The following is a 22,978-nucleotide window of genomic DNA, read 5'->3' on the forward strand; positions in this document are numbered from 1 at the left end:
ATGAATATGGATGCTAAGATTCTCAACAAGATCCTAGCAAACAGGATCCAATAGCACATTAAAAAGATCATCCACCATGACCAGGTGGGATTCATCCCTGGGTTACAAGGATGCTTCAGCATTTGCAAAACAGTCAATGTGATAGAACAAATCAATAAGAAAAGAGAGAAGAACCACATGGTCCTCTCAATTGACTCAGAAAAAGAATTTGACAAAATCCAGCATCCGTTCCTGATTAAAGCGCTTCAAAGTATAGGGATACAGGGAACATTCCTGAACTTCATAAAATCTATCTATGAAAGACCCATAGCAAATAACATCCTCACTGGGAAAAAGCTTGCAGCCTTCCCATTGAGATCAGGAACACGACAAGGATGCCCACTCTCACCACTCTTGTTCAACATAGTATTAGAAGTCCTAGCAACAGCAATCAGACAACAAAGAGAAATAAAAGGTATCCAAATTGGCAAGGAAGAAGTCAAACTCTCTCTCTTCTCAGATGACATGATTCTTTATATGGAAAACCCAAAAGACTCCACCCCCAAACTACTAGAACTCATACAGCAATTCAGTGACATGGCAGGATACAAAGTCTATGTACAGAAATCAGTGGCTTTCTTATACACTTATAATGAAAATACAGAAAAGGGAAATTAGAAAATCGATTCCATTTACTATAGCACCAAGAGCCATAAGATACCTGGGAATAAACCTAACCAAAGAGGTAAAGGATCTGTACTCGAGGAACTACAGAACACTCATGAAAGAAATTGAAGAAGACACAAAAAGATGGAAGACCATTCTATGCTCTTGGATCAGAAGAATAAACATTGTTAAAATGTCTATACAGCCTAGAGCAATCTATACCTTCAAGCCATTCCGAGCAAATAATCCTAAAATTTGTATGGAATCAGAAGAGACCCCGAATCGCTAAGGAAATGTTGAAAAACAAAAATAAAACTGGGGGCATCATGTTACCTGATTTCAAGCTTTACTACAAAGCTGTGATCACCAAGACACATGGTACTGGCATAAAAACAGACACAGACCAGTGGAACAGAGTAGAGAGCCTACATATGGACCCTCAACTCTATGGTCAAATAATCTTCGACAAAACAGGAAAAAATATACAGTGGAAAAAAGACAGTCTCTTCAATAAATGGTGCTGGGGAAACTGGACAGCTATATGTAGAAGAATGAAACTCGACCATTCTCTTACACAGTACACAAAGATAAACTCGAAATGGATAAAAGACCTCAACGTGAGACAGGAATCCATCAGAATCCTAGAGGAGAACATAGGCAGTAACCTCTTCAATATCAGCCACAGCAACTTCTTTCAAGATATGTCTCCAAAGGCAAAGGAAACAAAAGTGAAAAATGAACTTTTGGGACTTCATCAAAATCAAAAGCTTCTGCACAGCAAAGGAAAGAGTCAACAAAACAAAAAGGCAACCCATGGAATGGGAGAAGATATTTGCAAATGACAGTACAGACAAAAGGTTGATATCCAGGATCTATGAAGAAATCCTCAAATTCAACACACACAAAACAGACAAGCATATCAAAAAATGGGCAGAAGCTATGAACAGACACTTTTCCAATGAAGACATACAAATGGCTATCAGACAACATGAAAAAATGTTCATCATAACTAGCCATCAGGGAGATTCAAATTAAAACCACATTGAGATACTACCTTACACCAGTTAGAATGGTCAAAATTAGCAAGACAGGAAACAACATGTGTTGGAGAGGATGTGGAGAAAGGGGAACCCTCTTACACTGATGCAAGTTGGTGCAGCCACTTTGGAGAATAGTGTGGTGAATCCTTAAGAAATTAAAAATAGAGCTTCTCTATGTCCCTGCAATTGTACTACTGGGTATTTACCCCAAAGATACAGATGTAGTGAAAAGAAGGGCCATCTGTACCCCAATGTTTATAGCAGCAATGGCCCCGGCCACCAAACTGTGGAAAGAACCAAGATGCCCTTCAATGGAAGAATGGATAAGGAAGATGTGGTCCATATACACTATGGAGTATTATGCCTCCATCAGAAAGAATGAATGCCCAACTTTTGTAGCAACATGGACAGGACTGGAAGAGATTATGCTGAGTGAAAGAAGTCAAGCAGAGAGAGTCAATTATCATATGGTTTCATTTATTTTTGGAGCATAACAAATAACATGGAGGACAAGGGGAGATGGAGAGGAGAAGGGAGTTAAGGGAAGTTGGAAGGGGAGGTGAACCATGAGAGACTATGGACTCTGAAAAACAACCTGAGGGTTTTGAAGGAGCAGGGGTGGGAGGTTGGGGGAACCAGGTGGTGGGTATTGGAGAGGGCATGGATTGCATGGAGCACTGGGTGTGGTGCAAAAAATATGAATACTGTTACGCTGAAAAGAAATAAACAATTTTAAAAAAAGATTTTATTTATCTATTTGACAGACAGAGATCACAAGTAGGCAGAAAGGCAGGCAGAGAGAGAGGAGAGAGCAGAGAGCCCAACACGGGGCTCGATCCCAGGACCCTGAGATCATGACCTGAGCCAAAGGCAGAGTCTTTAACCCACTGAGCCACCAGTGGCTCATGTGCCATGAGATGGCAATTTTAACTACAGTGAAGTGGAAAAGGACAAAAATTTGAGAAAGTCACAGCCCCCTAGGTTTTTTCTGTTTTGGAACTCAACCCACTGCCACAATCCCTCTTGACCCAAGTTGGAATTCGTCTCCCCATGGGTTAGAGAAAGTTTTAACACTTAGAGAAAGCCTGAGCACTTGGCCTTGATCTGAGGGACACTGCAGTCTTTAAAGAAAATGAACAATTTCAGAGCTTCTGCTTGTTATTTATTTTGTTAAAGTTCAAAAGTTGGGATTTGCTTCTGGTGGAGAAAGGAGTGATTAGGTCTTTAGCTATGCAAAGAAGAATGAAAACTTTTATACTGGAATTGAGAAGTGGACACAGCGAGCAGATAGCTGGGATTTCTTTACTCTGGCTGCACATTAAACCACATGGGAAGCTTTTCAAATATAACCTACCCTAGCCCCAATTCAGAACACATGAATCTGAATCTCAGTGGGTACAGTTCAATCACTGGGATTTTAAAAAAAGCTCCCTGGGTGATATTAGTGTGTAGCCAGAATTGAGAATCACTGAACTAAACTGTTTTATGCGATAAGGTCAAAGCATGGTTTTCCTAGGAGGCAGGGATTGTATGTGGCTTTCAGAAGTTTAGCCTTTGCATGCGGTTAGAGATGTAGAGTCAGAAACTGGGTAAGTGAAAAGATGAGAGGTAGTCTTTGATATGATTGAGGAATGGGCCCTCTGCTACATGATGACTCACCTAGGGCTAAAAAGGTAGACAGCCAGTATTGGCTGTCCTCTCCGACTTTCAATTCTACCCCTGCCTACCATGCCCTGAAAGGGCACAGCCAGTGAACTATGGGATTTTTACTGTGTGACTTATGACCGATGTCAAATTTATTATTCTGTTTTTGTTGTTGTTATTGTTGTTGTTGTTATCTTCTGTGATAATTCCTCACAGTAAATTTGTGTCAGCAGGGACATGGGGAATGGGGGAAGGGCCTGTGTCCACCGTTGGGCAAGAATGACAAGATGACAAGAGGTATCCAACAGTGCAGCCTGGTACAACCATCTTGGGGCAAGTGATAAGCATCTCTCATAAGTAATCTTTAGCTATATCTGACAAGACCCTGGATTTCTCATAATAATGTGGAGTGAAGGTGAAAGATTTTATTTGTGTATAGTTTTTAAAAGTAATACAAAAGGGCAATAAATTAGACTGGGGGCAAGAATGTCAAGAACGCAAAGAAAGCCAACGTTGGTGGCATCACAATTCCGGACTTCAAGCTCTATTACAAAGCTGTCATCATCAAGACAACATGGTACTGGCACAAAAACAGACACATAGATCAATGGAACAGAATAGAGAGCCCAGAAATAGACCCTCAAATCTATGGTCAACTAATCTTCGACAAAGCAGGAAAGAATGTCCAATGGAAAAAAGACAGCCTTTTCAATAAATGGTGCTGGGAAAATTGGACAGCCACATGCAGAAAAATGAAATTGGACCATTTCCTTACACCACACACAAAAATAGACTCAAAATGGATGAAGGACCTCAATGTACGAAAGGAATCCATCAAAATCCTTGAGGAGAACACGGGCAGCAACCTCTTCGACCTCTGCCGCAGCAATATCTTCCTAGGAACAACGCAAAAGGCAAGGGAAGCAAGGGAAAAAATGAACTACTGGGATTTCATCAAGATCAAAAGCTTTTGCACAGCAAAGGAAACAGTTAACAAAATCAAAAGACAACTGACAGAATGGGAGAAGATATTTGCAAACGACATATCAGATAAAGGACTAGTGTCCAGAATCTATAAAGAACTTAGCAAACTCAACACCCAAAGAACAAATAATCCAATCAAGAAATGGGCAGAAGACATGAACAGACATTTCTGCAAAGAAGACATCCAGATGGCGAACAGACACATGAAAAAGTGCTCCATATCACTCGGCATCAGGGAAATACAAATCAAAACCACAATGAGATATCACCTCACACCAGTCAGAATGGCTAAAATCAACAAGTCAGGAAATGACAGATGCTGGCGAGGATGCGGAGAAAGGGGAACCCTCCTACACTGTTGGTGGGAATGCAAGCTGGTGCAGCCACTCTGGAAAACAGCATGGAGGTTCCTCAAAATGTTGAAAATAGAACTGCCCTATGACCCAGCAATTGCACTATTGGGTATTTACCCTAAAGATACAAATGTAGTGATCCAAAGGGACACATGCACCCGAATGTTTATAGCAGCAACGTCCACAATAGCCAAACTATGGAAAGAACCTAGATGTCCATCAACAGATGAATGGATCAAGAAGATGTGGTATATATACACAATGGAATACTATGCAGCCATCAAAAGAAATGAAATCTTGCCATTTGCAACAACATGGATGGAACTAGAGCGTATCATGCTTAGCGAAATAAGTCAAGCAGAGAAAGACAACTATCATATGATCGCCCTGATATGAGGAAGTGGTGATGCAACATGGAGGCTTAAGTGGGTAGAAGAAGAATAAATGAAACAAGATGGGATTGGGAGGGAGACAAACCATAAGTGACTCTTAATCTCACAAAACAAACTGAGGGTTGCCGGGGGGAGGGGGTTTGGGAGAAGGGGGTGGGATTATGGACATTGGGGAGGGTATGTGCTTGGGTGAGTGCTGTGAAGTGTGTAAACCTGGTGATTCACAGACCTGTACCCCTGGGGATAAAAATATATGTTTATAAAAAATAAAAAATTAAAAAAAAAAAAAAAGAATGTCAAGAACCAAGGAAAGACTTTTAGATTAGGCATTAAGATCTGAGAGGGAACATCCAAACCACCAGTCTCAGAGGCATATTTGCAGAGTCTTACAAACAGGGTCTGTGTGTGGTATGCATGCTGGGGATGGTGGTGAGGAGAAAAAGAGGCATGAAGGTAACACATGTTAGAGCAACATAGGCATCACTAATGCCCACTAAAGGGCAGAAATTTGACAGGAAAAAGGTGAGAAATAGAATCTCAGCTAGAGGAGGTTACAGGATCAAATAAGAATGCTCTTGTGTGTTTGATTTCAAGGAAGGATGAAGCGTGTATGCTTGAATGGAAAGGAAGAAACACCGAGATGTCTCCAAATACAGATGTTGGATAAGAATGCATAGGTGTGAGCCCATAGACATAAGACATTTTTAGGTGAGTGGTCCTGAAACTTCAGAATGTGCCATTGCTGTGGGTAAAACATTTTTGAGGATTTACTTTGAATTCAAGTATGTTTATTTATTTAAAAATTGCTTACATATGCCATCGTTATACATATTTTTAAAAATTGTGCAAAATGGATATTTAGAAGTGTGGATATAAAAATAAAGTAGTTTAAAATAGGTTATTCATACACAAGTATTTTGTATTTGAAATTATTTATATCCACTATTATACATTATTAGTGGTGATAATAATATTTTTAGTGGCAGCCAAGTGATTGAATATCCTTCATTATTTTTGAAAATCTTGATTTAACATTTTATAATATAGTAATCCAAAGGTCTGGTTCTAATTTCAGCTTATTTTAATACTTTACTTTTTTTGGTCTGTTATAGCTGAAAAAGATACCTCACAAAGATAAGTAGATCTGGTTGGAAGTAGTGCACCATTTGCTTGACTTACCAAACCATAATCCTTGTTTTTCATTTCCACCTATCAATTATGCAAGAGTTGTTATTAAAATTTAGCTGGGAAATTTCCATCTTCTCTCATGTCAATCATTCATTCTTGCAAACTAACCGTAAGGTGTTCCATCTCTATTTTTAATGAATGTATTTAAAAGCCACTGAAGTTCCTTGTTTGGAAAACAAGTTTAAATAGGTCATGGGGGTATAGAAATGTACAGCATGGCAACTATAGTTAATAATGCCATATCGCAAATTTGAACGTTGCTTAGGAATAGATTTTAAAAGTTCTCGTCACAAGGGAAAAGTATGTGTGATGACAGATGTTAACTGGACTTACTATGGTGATCATCTTGTGAAACATGCAATATCAAATCATGTAGTACACCTGAAACTAATACGTTCTATGCCACTTATTCCTCAGTTAAAAAAAGTAAATGGGAAAAGATGCTGTTTATTGAGTGACAACTTAACACACAGTAAAATACACTGATCTTAAGCCCAAAAGAGGATTCCTAAGCAGAAGAAAATTCAGTTTCAAGGTTTCTCCAGTGTGCACATTTGGCTGCTTCTACAGGGAACAAACACAAGTCATGCGGAGCAGTCATCTGAAATATTACACCTCCAACACCACTTTTGAACTGATCCTTCCATAGCATAATATATTTTTTTAAAACAAAGACTTTTTTTTACTCATCATTAAAAAATTAGCTTTACCTTGAGATGAGATTAAATCTGTAAACCTGTGGTAGTTAACATTCTAGTGACATTTACTGCTCATCACAGGAAAGGTCAGCTGATTTGTAATGTTTCTAATTTTTGTAAAAAAAAAAAATAGTATCATCTTTAAGTTTGGCAATGATTTTACCTTGAGATTACTGCTTTTCCGTGGGGTATCATGTTATCTGCTGTTGCTGTACTGACAAGCATGTGGAGGACCTATGACCTACGGCAGAGCATTTGTTCCTGCTTGGAGGTCCAAGAAGGCTCTGCTTCATTCTGTGGGTCACTGAGCTTGGCTCTCGGCTGCCGCATTCGTCTTACTACAGAGCCCACGGGTGATGGGCAGCAGGGAATGGTCTTCCAGTGGTAATAGCATGTGAGCAGGGATTGGCTACTGCATTGTAAGCCTCAGCTCATGATTGGTTAGTGCAACAGCCTCTAATATCCCATTGGTCAAAACGAGTCACGCAGTAAACCCAAAGTCAGGAGTGGGAAGAACAGTCTGCCCACCACGAATCCGTGTCAGGTGTATTAAAATATACTTTTCTAGCACGGAAAGGAAGAATTGGGATCAGTCTTTCAGTTCACCACATCTTCCTAAGATTTTTGTGGTCACTTCTCATCTCTCTAAAACATATTATACAAACTTCACTGCAGTGGGTGTTATCTTTGTATCTTTTCCCCTGGAATGTCTGTATTTATTCCTATCAAGACTTTTGCCCCATCAGAAGTTACACTCACATGGGTTTTAACAAAACTAAAACTTTTTTTTTTTTTTTTCCAATGGAAAGCATTCCCCATTGAATTCTACTGGACACATTTCCTTTGAGGTTCTCATGGATATACAAAAATCCTTCCTCTGTTCATGAGTGACACCCAACCCTGAAAACTGTCATGTTGAAGCATGCCTGCAACATTTGTGGTTTCCTCCAACAGAATAACAAACGTCCCAAACTGCTTGACATATACTGATATTGATTCAGTTTTGCAACAGCTTTTTTTTTTTTTTTTGTAATGATTATTTGATAGAGAGAGAAGGTGGAGGTGCGGGTGAGGGGAGGTGCAGAGAGAAAGGAAATGAGAATCTCAACTGCTTGCTATTTGGGGAGCCCGCCCTGGGGCTTGACCTCATGACCCTGAGATCCGGACCTGAGCCAAAATCAAAAGTGAGATATTCAACTGACTGAGCCACCCAGGCATCCCTAGTGGTTTTTAAAAATAAAACTCCAGACAGTATCTTCTGACAGATAAATATGTATTTGTTTTTAACTATATTGTTTTCGATATATTGTTTTGGCCATTTTCACCACCATGGGAAGAGAACAAGTGTTTCCACTGGTGGTGTGTGGCTTTTGGGTTTCAGCCTTAAGACATCTCACATGTGGGGTGCCTGGGTGCTCAATTGGTTGGGCGTCTGCCTTCGACTTGGGTGACAATCTCAGGGTCCTGGGATCAAGCCCCCCATTCCGTTCGCTGTTCCATGGCGAGCCTGCTTCTCCTCTCTTTCTGTCTCCTTCTCCCCCTGCTTGTGTTCTTTCTCTCTTGGTCAAATAAATAAATAATATCTTACGTACAAACAAGCAAACAAACATCTCATATAAGCACTCTAAATATTTATCATCCAATTTAGTGAAATATTGAAGAGTACTAGATTGATATCACATTATTTCAAATATTGCTGAAAAGTGGTAGGGCTCTCCCATGTTTTGCCTACTTGATTTTTTTGTTTGTTTTAATGTGACTTAGTGTATTATCAAAGGAGAACATTCACAATAGCTGAAAATGATATATAAAAACACACCTCCCTTTCCTAGTTACCTATCAGTGTGAAACTGGATTTTTTTCATCACCCACAAATAACATAGCACCATAAATTTAACTCCCCAGCAGATTAAAGAATCTGGCTGTCTTCTATTAAGCCAGACATCAAAGAGATGTACAGAAATCTAAAATAATGTCCTTTTTCTCAATAATTTTTGTTTCTGAAAATGCAGTCCAATATGTAATGGGTTTGTTGTTCCTATTTTAAAATCATGTAATAAACAATTTTTTAAAAAGATTTTATCCATTTATTTGAGAGAGAGAGAGAGAGAGAGAGAGATCATGAGCCAGGGAAATGGGGCTTAAGGAGATGGAGAAGCAGACTCCCCACTGAGCAGGGAGTCTGATGTATGGCTCAATCCCAGGACCCTGAGATTATGACCTGAGCCAAAGGCAGATATTTAACCAACTGAGGCACCTAGGCACCCTGTAAGCAATCTTTTTTTTTTCCTTTTTTGGTGGTAAATAATCATAACATAAAATTTAGTATCTCAGTCATTTTTAAATGTGCAGTTCAAAACATTCATATTGTTGTGCAACTATCACCACCATCCAATTCCATTCCTCTCTGGGACTTATTTCATCTTGCAAAACTAAACACTGTATATACACCTGTTAAATTGTAACTCCCCACGCCCTCTCCTTGCTCTCCAACAACCACCATTCTATTCTGCCTGTGTGATTTTGACTTCCCTAAGGATCTCACCCTTAAGAACCTTAAGGGGAGTTATAATAACATTTGCCTTTTTTCTGCCTAGCTTATTTCACTTACCGTATCATCTTCAAGATTCATTTGTGTTGTAGCATGTCAAAATGCCCCATTTATCCATCAATGGACACCTGGCTTGCTTCCATGTTTTAACTATTGTGAATAATGTTGCTATGAACACAGGTATCAAATATATCTTCCAGAGTCTGCTTTCAATTCTTTAGGGTATATACCTAGAAGTAGAATTACTGGATTATATGGTAATTAAATTTTTAACTGTTTTAGGAACTGTCACACTGTTTTCCACAGTAGCTGTGTTATTTTACATTCCCACCAAAAATGCACAAGATTTCCTTTTTCATTCCTGTAGAATCAGTAGTAATGTCTCACTTTCATTTCCAACTTTAGTAATTTAAGTATTCTCTTTTTTTAGTCCATCTAACTAAAGTTTTGTTAATTTTGCTGATTTTTTCCAAAAATACAATTTTTTGTTTAATTGATTTTCTCTATTGTTTTTTCTATTTTGTTTATTTTTCCTCTAATCTTTATTATTTCCTTTAATTTTAGCTTTTGTTTAATTTGTTCTTTTTTTCTAGTTCAGTTGTTGATTCGAGATATTTCTCCTTTTTTTAATATGTGTCTAGATCTAAAAATAACCTCCCCCAGCGCTGCTTTCTTTATGTCCCATAAGTTTTAGTATATTGTGTTTTTATTTTCATTCACCTCTAAGTATTTTCTAACTTCCTCTGTGATTTCTTCTTGGATCCATTAGTTGTTTAAGAATATGTTGTTTAATTCTGACAAATTTCTGAATTTCTAATTTTCCTTCTGTTAAATGATATCTAACTTCATCCTGTTGTGGTCAGAGAATATATTTTGTGTATATATCTTTTTCAGGCTATTAAGACTTAATTTGTTGTCTAATATATGGTCTATTCTCGAAACTATCCTATGTGCACTTGAAAAAAGAGCATTTTGTTTTTGATGGGTGTACTATCCTATATATGTGTTAGAGCTAGTTTGTTTATTGTGTTGTTCAAGTCCCCTATGTCCTTACTTATCTTCTGTCTGGCTGTTCAATCCATTATTGGGATTGAGATACTGAAGTCTCTATCACTGTAGAATTATCTATTTCTTCTTTTAATTGTTAGTTTTTGCTTCATATATTTTGATGGTCTGTTATTAAGTGTGTAAATGTTGTATTAAAACTTTTACTGAGGAAGTGGAGATGCAACATGGGGGGTTAAGGGCGTAGGAGAAGAATAAATGAAACTAGATGGGATTGGGAGGGAGACAAACCATAAGTGACTCTTAATCTCACAAAACAAACTGAGGGTTGCTGGGGGGAGGGGGGTGGGGAGAAGGGGGGTGGGGTTATGGACATCGGGGAGGGTATGTGCTATGGTGAGTGCTGTGAAGTGTGTAAACCTGGTGATTCACAGACATGTACCCCTGGGGATAAAAATACATGTTTATAAAAAATAAAAAAAATAGAAAACTTTTACTAATACATAATGTCCTTCTTTGTCTCTTATAACCTCTTCTGACTTGAAGTGTAGTTTGTCTGACCTTATTATAGCCACCCCTGTTGTCTTTTGATTGTTTGCATGGAATTTCTTTTCAAATCTGAGAATTTAATCTCAGTTTCTGAGAGAGAGGGAGAGAGAATGATCACGGGGAGGAGCAGAGAGAGAGAATCTCAAGCAGACTTCCTACCGAGCATAGCACCCGCCACAGGGTTTGATCTCATAACCCTGAGATCAGCAAACCTAAGCCAAAATCAAGAGTTGGCTGCTTAACTGACTGAGCCACTCAGGTACCCCTCAATCTTTTCAGTTTCAACCTGTTTGTGTCTTTGGATCTTAAGTGAATTTCTTCATTATTCCAAAGAAGACATACAGATGGCTAACAGACATATGAAAAGATGCTCAACATCACTCATCATCAGGGAAATACAAATTGAAACTATAATGAGATATCACCTCATACCAGTCAGAATGGCTAAAATTAACAACACAGGAAACAACAGATATTGGCGAGTATGTGGGAAAGGGGAATCTTCTTACACTTTTGGTGGGAATGCAAGCTGGTACAGACATTTTGGAAAGGGGCTTCCTCAAATATTTAAAACTAGAACTACCTACAATCCATTGATTGCTATCCTAGGTATACAAGATATCTCCGAAGTATACAAAAATATTGATTCAAAGGGATGCATATACACCCCATTGTTCATAGCAACATTACCAACAGTAGTCAAATTATGGAAAGAGTCAAAATGTCCATAACTGATGAATGGATAAAAAAGATGTGGTATGTACATATACAATGGAATGTTACTCAATCAAAAAAAAAAAAGAATAAAATCTTGCAATTTACAATGACATGGAAGGAGCTGGGTAGTATTATGCTAAGTGAAATAAGTCAGTCGGAGAAAGACAAATACCATATGATTTCACTCATAGGTGGAATTTAAGAAACAAAACAAATGAAGAGAGGAGGAAAAAAGAGAGGCAAACCAAAACACAGACTCTTAACTATACAGAACAAGCTGATGGTTCCTGGAGGGGTTAAATAGGTGATGGGGATTAAGGAGGGTATTTTATGTAAGTGATGAATCACTAAATTCTGAAATGAATATTTCAGAAATAAATGAATACACCTGAAATGAATATTTCCCTGTATGTTAACTAGCTGGAATTAAAAAAAAAAAAACAACTTTGGGGAATAAAAGAACTATAAAAAAATAAAGTGAGTCTTTTGTAGACAGCATATAATTGGATGATGGTTTTTTAATCCACACTACCAATCTTTGTCTTTTGATTAGAGAATTTAATCAATTTACATTAAAATTAATTACTGATGAGTTACTTAATTCTGTTATTTTACTGTTTGTTTTCTATGTGCCTTATAGCTTTTTTCGTTCCTCATTTCCCCCATTATTGTGTTTACTGACTTTTTGCGTTTAGTTGATTTTTTGGTAATGAAATGTTTAATTCCCTTCTCATTTCCTATTGTGTATATCCTATAGCTGTTTTCTTTGTGGTTACCATGGGGATATCATTTAATATTCTAAAGTTATAGCCCTCTAATTTGACTTTATACCAGCTTAACTTCAATAACATACAAAATTCTGCCTCTTTACAGTTCCCTTCCCAAAGCTTTTGGTTGCTGATGTCACAAAACTGCATCTATATACATTGTGTTTCCAAAAACATAAACTGATAAAGATTTTAGTATTTATTTGACACAGAGTGAGCAATTGAGAGAGAGAGAGAGAAAGAGAGCAAGCACAAGCAGGGGGCAGCAGGCAGAAGGAAGAAGCAGGCTCCCCGTTGAGCAAGGAGCCCAGTGTGGAGCCGGATCGCAGGATGCTGGGATCACGACCTGAGCCGAAGGCAGATGCTTAACTGACTGAGCCACCAAGGCACCCAATTGTTTTGTTTTTAAATAAATTAGGCTCTTAAGTTATGTAGAGAACAAAATGTGAGTTACAAACCACAGTTATAATAATACTAGTTTTTCTAGTTGCTCATGTACTTATTTTTACTCTAACTTTATTTCTTTATGCAACTTCCAGTTGCAGTCTAGTGTCCTTTCCTTTCAACCTGCAAAATTCTCTTTCGCATTTCTTGCAGGGACGGTCTAGAAGTAATGAGTTCCCTCAGCTTGTTTATCTGGAAATGTCTCGAGTTCTCCTTCACTTTTGAAGGACAGTTTTGCCAAATATAGATGGACAGGTTTTTGTTTGTTTGTTTGTTTGTTTTAGCACTTTAAATATATCAGCCCACTGTCTTCTGGCCTCCTAGTTTTCTGATGAGAAATCCTTGTATGTGATGGATTACTTCTTTCTTGCTGCTTTAAAGATTTGTTGTCTTTCAACTGATTACTATACATTTCAATGGGGGTCCTTTTGAGTTTATTCTCCTTGAAGTTTGTGAGTATCTTGATTGTTTATAATCATGCTTTCCATTAAATTTGGGGAGTTTTGGCCCTTGTTTCTGAAAATATTCTCTCTGCCTAGATCCCCTTCTTCTTCTCCTTGATGATGTCCCACAAGTCTCTTAGGTTCTGTTTACTTTTCTAAAATGTTTTATCTATCTTTTCTTCTAACTTTTTCTTCCTAAAATCTTCCTATCTTTCTAATTTCCATTCTCCTATCTTTAGGTTGGCTGTTTCTTTCTTCTGTCTCCTCAAAGCTGCCTTTGGATTCTTTTAGTGAATTCTTTATTTTAGTTATTATACGTTATAGCTCCAGAATCAATCAATCTATCTATCTATCATCTATCTATCTATCTGTCTATCCTCTATCTATCACCTATCTTAGTTTTGTCTTTCTTTTTTTTAAATTTTTTATTTTTTCAGCGTAACAGTATTCATTACTTTTGCATCACATCCCATGCTCCATGCAATCCATGCCCTCTCCACCACCTCCTGGTTCCCCCAACCTCCCACCCCCGCCCCTTCAAAACCCTCAGATTGTTTTTCAGAGTCCATAGTCTCTCATGGTTCACCTTCCCTTCCAATTTCCCTCAACTCCCTTCTCCTCTCTAACTCCCCATGTCCTCCATGCTATTTGTTATGCTCCACAAGTAAGTGAAACCATATGATAATTGACTCTCTCTGCTTGACTGATTTCATGCAGCATAATCTCTTCCAGTCCTGTCCATGTTGCTACAAAAGTTGGGTATTCATCCTTTCTGATGGAGGCATAGTACTCCATAGTGTATATGGACCACATCTTCCTTATCCATTCATCCGTTGAAGGGCATCTTGGTTCTTTCCACAGTTTGGTGACCGTGGCCATTGCTGCTATAAACATTGGGGTACAGATGGCCCTTCTTTTCACTACATCTGTATCTTTGGGGTAAATATCCAGTAGTGCAATTGCAGGGTCATAGGGAAGCTCTATTTTTAATTTCTTGTTTTCCAAAGTGGCTGCACCAACTTGCATTCCCACCAACAGTGTAAGAGGGTTCCCCTTTCTCCACATCCTCTCCAACACATGTTAGTTTTGTCTTTCTTTATTGATATTTACATATTGTTCATACATCATTTTCTTGATTTTCCTTAGGTTTTTCTTTTGCCTTTGAGCATCTTTAAGACAGTAATTTTCAACTCTTTGTCTTATACATCTGTCAGGTCTTACTTGGAGACAGTGTTTTGGTTTATTTTACCCTATGAGTGGGTCATATTTTCCTATATTTTCATATGCCTTATGATTTTCTTATTGAAAACTGAGCATTTGAGTCAAATGAAGTCAGATTGTTCCCCATTGCTAGGTTTTGCTGGATTTTGTTCTGATTGGTTTTGTTTTGACTGTTGTAAGCTATTTCTGTGCCAAGGATCAGCCTGAGGTGTAAACTTAAGGCGTTGTTAGTTTTTTTCTGAATCTAAGCTTTTATCTGTGCATGTGTGGTGACTTTCCAATTTCTCCTATATATGTGGTTGTTTTTGAAAGTCCTAGTTTTTTGGGTTTTTTTGTTTTTCAAGATTTTATTTGTTTATTTGAGAGAGAGATCGAGCTAGAGAGAACACAAGTTGGGTGGAGGGGAACAGGGAGTGTGAGAAGCTGGCTCCCTGAAGAGCAGAAAGCCCAATGCAAGGTTCTATCCCAAGACCCTGGAATCATGACCTGATCTGAAGGCAAATGCTTAATGACTGAGCCACCCAGGTGCCCTGAATGTACCAGTGGGGTTAGAAAGGCCAGCTCAAAAGGCCTGCTTCTCTTTCTTGGTCTCTGATCCTGTAGTAGATCTCCTTCATGGGCTGGTATTTTCCAGGAAAGCAAGTTATTTTCAGTCTAATTCTCAGGGTTTAAAGATTTCTTTTTTCAAAGTTCTATTATCTTTGTGACCTAAACAAAATATAATCTATACAATAAAATACAGAAATGACATGAATTTTTTGTGTTTCATTTAAGATTTTATCTCTGAAAATGGGCTTTGGTTTTCTTTGCCATCTTATGCTAGAACTATTCATTTTGCTATAATCAGCTCTGGCAACATTGAGAGAGCCATTTAAAATTAGTCATTTTTTCCTTCCTGAGCTTAATAGACACCTATTTATGCAAAGACAGAGAAAGGATCTTTGCATTTCCAGAAAATAGATCATGAGACTGCAAATAGTGCTCCCAGACAGCACAGTGGCTAACAGAATTTTATGCCATTCAGGAAATGGGAAAGCAACATGAGCAAGGTAAAGAGCAAATTACGAATGTATTTCTTTTTCTAACAGACTGTCCAAAGAATTAGACAAACAGCATTAAACCTCATAAGAAGGATGGAGAATAATTTGACCTGTTGAAATAGTAGACTGAATCATTGGGAAATGAACTTTAGCCATCCAGATTCTCCCTTTCTTAATAACAATTTCTAATATTTTTACAACACTTTGCAATTTACAATTTACATTAAGCTTTTCTTGTTGGTGGCACCCTCCTTCCTGCATTCCCTCCCGGTCCCCATGGGCTTTCATCAAATCTGATAAACTCATTTCCAGTAAGCTGCTTCAAATCTTTTATGGAACAAGGCAGGGTCAAATTGGAAAAAAAAAAATCATTCAAACAAAGGTAAAAATGACTGATAATATTTAATGCGTGACCTTTCTGAAGGCATTTGTGTTTTACCAGAAGACAAGTTCTTAGATGAATCTGTAATTTTATAAATCAGGCATCAGGAGAGATTTTTCTGGGGGAAGGGAGGGCACAGGGCTTATAGTGTCCTTTTTGATATCTCTGCAATGAAACTATTTAGGAAGTCATTTTGTTCTCTGGTAAGATGTGCCTCTCTCTGAGTCTGTATATCTGATAGCATACATTTCTTAGAACAGTTGAATTTAGTTAATTAGAGCAGATTTTCAACCTGCCCCAAAATAGGCTCTCGGAATTTTAGAGACCTCAAAATATTGACTCTCAGAATTTTAGAGAATGAAAGCATCTTCGAGTTTTATCAGCCAAAGCGCTTATCTTACAGATAAGAAAATTGAAGACAAGGAAGTCTAAATCATACTGATTAGTTAAAGCCAGAAGATCCAAATGCTTTGGTAAACAAGGAGCTGATAATATGAAGACTAAACATTGAATTGATCAGGAAAATATCATAAAGCGTGTTCTTGTTATTTAGACACTGGCCACACACAGTATGCTTGGGGTTCTTTGTGTTGTTGTTGTTGTCATCACATAGACCTAACACAACCGTATTTGAACAGTAGGAGATGTGACTATTCTTGTGCTTATTGATGTGTTGTTTTGATCTGGTATAATCATTACCACTTACCCCTAGATTAATCATTATTACTTGCATTAAACTCTTCTAATTGTCTGTATAGTCATGGAATTTAATGTATAGTAGAATACTAGAAAAGTCAACAGATTCTTTTTAATACTGGATTCTTTCATCATAGTACCAAAGATGTCCTTCCTTAAAATTGTTGAGCCACTGGATTCCTTGCTAGCTTTACATCAACATAGGTTTTGAAGGAAAATCTTTAAGGATCTTGTTGGTTAGCCACATCATGTTTTCAGATGCAACACTAAGACCCAAAGAGCCATACACTTAATTTGTAGTAGATCCAGACTGAGAGCCTATATCCTCTGAATTTATGTCCAGGTCTCTGCCCACCATGCCACATGGCATGATTTTACAAGCCCAGAAGTCTCTTGTGGCTCCGGAAAGATGCATATCCCATATACTTCAAACCTAGAGAATACTGACTGGTGTGATTCCTTTGTTGTATATCAAATTCTGGAAGAGGAGAGGAGAAACAAAGGTATTCTACTCCCAGCCTTCCTGAGACCACAAGAAATATTCACAGATGATGTGTGAGTCTCTAAGGGTTTGATTTTTCCATTCAGCTCTCTTTTGTTTTGCTTGGCCTTATGAGGAAGGAAAATGTGTAACTGAGTGATAAAGTCAATAAGATCTGAACTGGCTGTTTGTTTTATGTTTTCCTCATTTAGTAGTTCGATTTTGTGCTTAAAATTCAGAAGCTCATCTTAAAGAACAAAGGTTACATTTAAGATTAGCTTTAAAAAATTTCTGGGAAAATTGACTGAGAAACAAAAATCCTGTCCTTGGAGGAACTGTTCTTTCTGAGAAAAGACTGATGAGTCATGCTGGTTGTAGAAATTTGTAATCTGCCATGAAAATTGGACATTTATGATTCAAAGATTTCCTTGGCTGCATCTGCACTGAATCATCTGGAATATTAAAAAACACACACACACAAAACAAAACCCAACAGTCAATTGTCTGGGTATTTTGACTACATAATGACAAATAGATAGCTGTCTGCAAGCATTAAATGGCTGTCTGAGGTTTTGGTTTTTATTTTTTTTCCCAACTTTTTATTTAAATTCCAGTTAGTTAACATACAGTGTAATATTCAGGCGTACAATACAGCGAATTCAACACTTCCATACAACACCAGTGCTCATGACCAGTACCCTTCCTAACCACCATCACCTGTTTCACCCATCCCCCACCAACCTCCCATCTGGTGACTATCAGTTTGTTCTCTATAGTTAAGTCTGTTTCCTTGGTTTTCCTCTCTTCCCTCACCCCCCACCATGTTCATTTGTTTTATTTCTTAAAATCCACATATGAGTGAAAACATATGATATTTGTCTTTCTCTGACTGACTTACTTGGCTTAGTATCATACTCTCTAGCCTGAGTTTTTATCATCCAGATTTGCAGTAATGGACACAGTCAAATTCAAACCTGTAGTAGCATCAAGGAGCGATTCGTTTCTACCTGGAATATAATTGGAAATTTAAGGCACCGATCTGGATGATTACGGGCTTGATGAAAGAACATAGCTTAGTTGGGTGTGCAACCACAACTCAAATGCTCAAAAACTCTCTGAAAGAAAAATACCATGTAAGAGAAAAGATTGAAGTGAACCAATACAACTTTCTAATCAAAAGCCAGCACACTGTTAGCTTAACCATGGTGTTTTTTAAATATACATGATCAATAAGGCACCTGGGTGGCTCAGTCCATTAAGCAGCTGACTCTTGATTTTGGCTCAGGTCATGATCTTGGGGTCCTGGGATGGAGCCCTGCATCGGGCTCACACTCAGTGGGGAGTGTGCTTGGAATTCTCTCTCCCTCTGCCCCTCCACTTCCCCTGTGTTCTCTCTCTCTCTCAAATAAATAAATAAATCTTTTTAAAAAATTGTTGATGTTTCAGTAGAATGGCAGGGTTTCTGGAATGCTAAGTCCTTAGTGCCACTGATTACTATTAAGAAAACACACGTACACATAACTTGCAGTTTCAAGGATTCCAGTCATCTAAGAGTTCAGTGAAGAAATCCCTAGTACCTAGAAAATGAGAGAAAACACACACACACACAAATAAGAGATTGTATCATATGAGAGAGGTCTGTTCTTAGCTACTGCGTTTCAGGAGTCTTCAGAAGTTTTACTGCTCACAGCTATCAAACATCTAACCACTAGCAGCTTGGGCTTTGTTTCCTTTGTTTTTTACTTCTTCCACAGAAGTGATAATTACCTTCAAGTGTGTGTTAATTATTTGGGTGATGAATAGAATTTGACGTCAATGGCTAAGTACCCGTGTCAGCCTTGTCAAATGTCACCACCTCTGAGATGCCTTTTATGACCACCCAGTCCACATTCAGACACCTCCACCCATCACACTGTTTTGTTTTTTGGAAATGTGATTATCCTTTCTTTTCTTGTCCATTTCCTCCATGGGGTGTGAGCATTGTAAGGTTAGTTTTCTTGATGATCTGGTTCATTGCTGGATCTCCAGGGCCTAGGATGGAGCCTGACACATGAGAGACATGGAGTAAATATTTGTTAAATGCGTCAAAAACTGAAGGCAGATGGCCTTAATTATATCTTTTTCTTTCCTTTGGAATGAGAACTAATTTCCAAGTTGCTGTGCAAAGGAGAAACTCCTCTAAGACAAATAGAGAAATTGGAAACAGTTAGGAATGACTACAGAACAAGACTAAATAAAACAAACAGAGCCAGATGTTTGGAAAATAAAGAATAAAATGAAATGATTATTAATTATTATTAAATAATTTATATGATCTTATGGGTAAAATTCAAAAGAAGTCTAAAGGATTAAAAAGCAAAATAAATTTGGCAAAGAAAGAAAGTTAGGTAAGGTATTAAGTGGAAGGTTTGAACTGCTGAGTTGGGATGCTCCCTGCAGTGATCCTCAGGGATTAGAATCCTGGATGAATAAGAGAGGCAGGGAATCTTGGTTCTTGACACCATAAATAAGAAACCAGTCATTGGAGACGCCCAGATTCAAATCCTGGAAAGCCTAGATGATTTTGAAATGAGGCTTAAAGGAAATAAACATATAAAGGTCTTAGCACTGAACCTGCTTCTTAGTGTTAAAAACTGTCACCTTTTATTTTGTATTTTAAATCAGGGTACTTAGCCACTTGCTAATGAGCAAAACTGTCTTATCAGGCACCAGGTTGCTCCTGAAGTCAAAGGAGTGGAGATTTGTACAGAATGTCAGCAATCTCCTACAGGAAACATTTTGTACCATCTTTTCCCCTTACTATTGAGCATTGGAATTTGCATTAGAACTCTACCTCTGAAATGGAAAAAGATAATTAATACACATAAGGATTCTAGTTAATAAGCTCTGTACAGACACATACAACCCATCATCAAAGGTCACCTCTGTCCTGTGCTATATTTTTACCATAATCTCTACCTACTTCTGTTGTGACTCTTAACATGTGTAGCTATGTTCATAACCTTTTTTCTTAGATGAAATTCTTTTAAGGAAGAGGCCTGTCAAAGTTACTGTTATGGATTAAGATGTGCCTTTTCCCCCACCTCAATTCACAAGTTGAAGTCCTAACTCCTAGTGTGACTGTATTTGTAAATAGGGCCTCTAAAGAAGTTATTAAGACTAAATGAAGTTGGACGCCTGGGTGGCTCAGTGGGTTAAGCCGCTGCCTTCGGCTCAGATCATGATCTCAGGGTCCTGGGATCGAGTCCTGCATCGGGCTCTCTGCTCAGCAGGGAGCCTGCTTCCCTCTCTCTCTCTGTCTGCCTCTCTGTCTACTTGTGATTTCTCTCTGTCAAATAAATAAATAAAATCTTTAAAAAAAAAAAAGACTAAATGAAGTCACAAAGGTGAGGCCCTAATCCAACAGGGCTGGTATCCTTATAAGAAGAGGAAGAGACACTAGAGATGCACACTTATAGATGAAAGGCCAGGTGAGAACACAGGGAGCAGTAGCCATTCAGAAGCCAAGGAGAGATGCCTAAGGAGAAACCAAACATGTCATCACCTTGATCTTGGACTTCTAGCCTCCTGAACCTTGCAAAATAGACTTCTTTTATTTAAGTTACCCACTCTGGTATTTGAGTATTTTGTTATGGCTGCTTTAGCCAACGAATACATTTATCTATGATGAAACTGGAAGATTGGCATTCAGCATTCCTTCCAACTTCCTTCCAGTGTGTCCTCCTTTACTGTAGAGACCAGAGAGCTTAAAATAGTCTCCTTCATCTCAAATGTAAATTAGTCTCACTGATTAGATGCTCTTAAGGGAAAGCTGGAAGGTGGAAGTGAGGCAGGGCCATCTTCAGGCTGCTGTGGGTGTTGCTGGGACAGGCAGTCATGAAGTGCTGGGTTGCTCTGTAGCAGCATGCTAGTGTCCAGTCCTAGTTGGAAGGAGGTTGTGAGGCAGTTATTGTGGTGATTAAGGTAGACTCTTGATTGTCGGATGGCAGCTAAAGCAATTTATCCTCAAACTCAACAGCTTCTGAATAGGATGATCTTCACCTCCACCTCCCCCTCCCCCGCACCCTTTCTCCTCCCCTCTCCCTCCTTCTTCCTCTTCCTCTTCTTTGAGAAGAAGAGGGAGGAGGAGGGCCCGAGGAAGAGGGAGACAGAGAATCTTAAGATCTTAAGGAGGCTCCACACTGTACACAGAGTTTAACACAGGGTTTGATCTCACAACCCTGAGAGCATGACATGGACCAAAATCAAAAGTCATGCATTTAACCAACTGAGCTATCCAGGCACCCCCTGAATGGGATCATCTGATTCTTCCCCCACCCCCGACTGTGACAGAAGTAACAGCCACCTTGGTGAGGCCACCTCGACAATGTTCTGAGAGTCACTTTTGGAACCCTGGTCGAGAAGTACCTCCTCAAGACTCTCTCGCTATGTCATAAGTATTTAATGATCTGTATAAAATCTCTTTCTGCTTAAGAAAGCTAGAGCAGTGTCTGGTTTTTGCAACTGAAGCTGGATTGATGCATTCTTCTTTGTGTCTTTAGCATTGAGCACAATGCCTGGTGTATGTAGTAGATGAACAAACTCTTATCATTGTTGCCTAAACTGGTGATTCTTTGTCTTTGATGTGTATCATCATTACCTAGAAGCCAATAATGAACATGAAGGCCCAGATTCACCGAGAAAAAATAAGATTTTTATTTTTACCAAGTTCCTTATGAGATTCTAATAACCACTAAAGTTTGAGAAGTTCTGGATTAAAATTCTCTCAGACCTACTAGGAACCAGGCATCTTCAAAGCACATGATACCCAGTGACTCTTTTTATTCTCATATTGACCTTATGAAGTAGGAAGTGGCATTATCCCCATTTTTTTAGATGGGAAAACCAAGGACTAAAGAGCCTTGGAAAAGTACCCAAGATCACACAGTTCATAAGTAGATTTTAGTTCCTAAACCCAAGAACCAAGGGACTTAGACCCCCAAGCTCATGACTACTACATTCTTCTGCATGAATTCTCTCTTCTCAGAAGAGTCTAAGGTGAGTCTCATTTAAATTTAAATCAGATTCCTCCAAGTAATTTTTAAAAACATAACAATATCCCAGTGTTGGGGCGCCTGGGAGATTCAGTCAGTTAAGTGTCCAACTCTTTATCTCACCTCAGGTCATGAGTTCATGTTCCTTTGATCAAGTCCCACGTTGAGATCTGCACTCAGCAAGGAGTTTTCTTGAAATTGTCACTCTCCCTCTGCCTCTACCTCTTCCTCTCTCTTTCTCTCAAATAAATAAATAAATCTTAAAACAAAAACAACAGCAACAACAATATCACAGTCTCTGTGATCAGGTCATTTAGTTACTAAAGAAAAGGTTTGGGCTAACAAAAATCTTTCTAGAGAAACAATAGTCTCTAGGGTAGGTGCAACAAACTTTAAAGTCTAATAAAACCTATTTAAATCAAGCAATAGCTTGAAGGAGTAATTGCTCTCAGATACAAAACTAATAATTCCCTGAATATTATTATTATCTTTGAAGTGAAGAATAGCAAACTGAACCTTAGGTCCCTCCATTTATTATTAGAAAAACATCATACATTTTCAAGAAGAATAGATCAAAATAGTATTATTTAGCTGCAGAGTCCCACATTCTTTTTTCTTACTAATCATGTTTCTTACATTTTCAAGATTGCATCTCTAAGATTTAATAAAACCTTATTATTCTCCTAATGCCTAGAAATTAATAAT

Source organism: Mustela putorius, unplaced genomic scaffold (genome assembly GCF_011764305.1).
Source record: "Mustela putorius furo isolate JIRA1106 unplaced genomic scaffold, ASM1176430v1.1 tig00000083_pilon_pilon_pilon, whole genome shotgun sequence".
NCBI classification, from domain to species: Eukaryota; Metazoa; Chordata; class Mammalia; order Carnivora; family Mustelidae; genus Mustela; species Mustela putorius.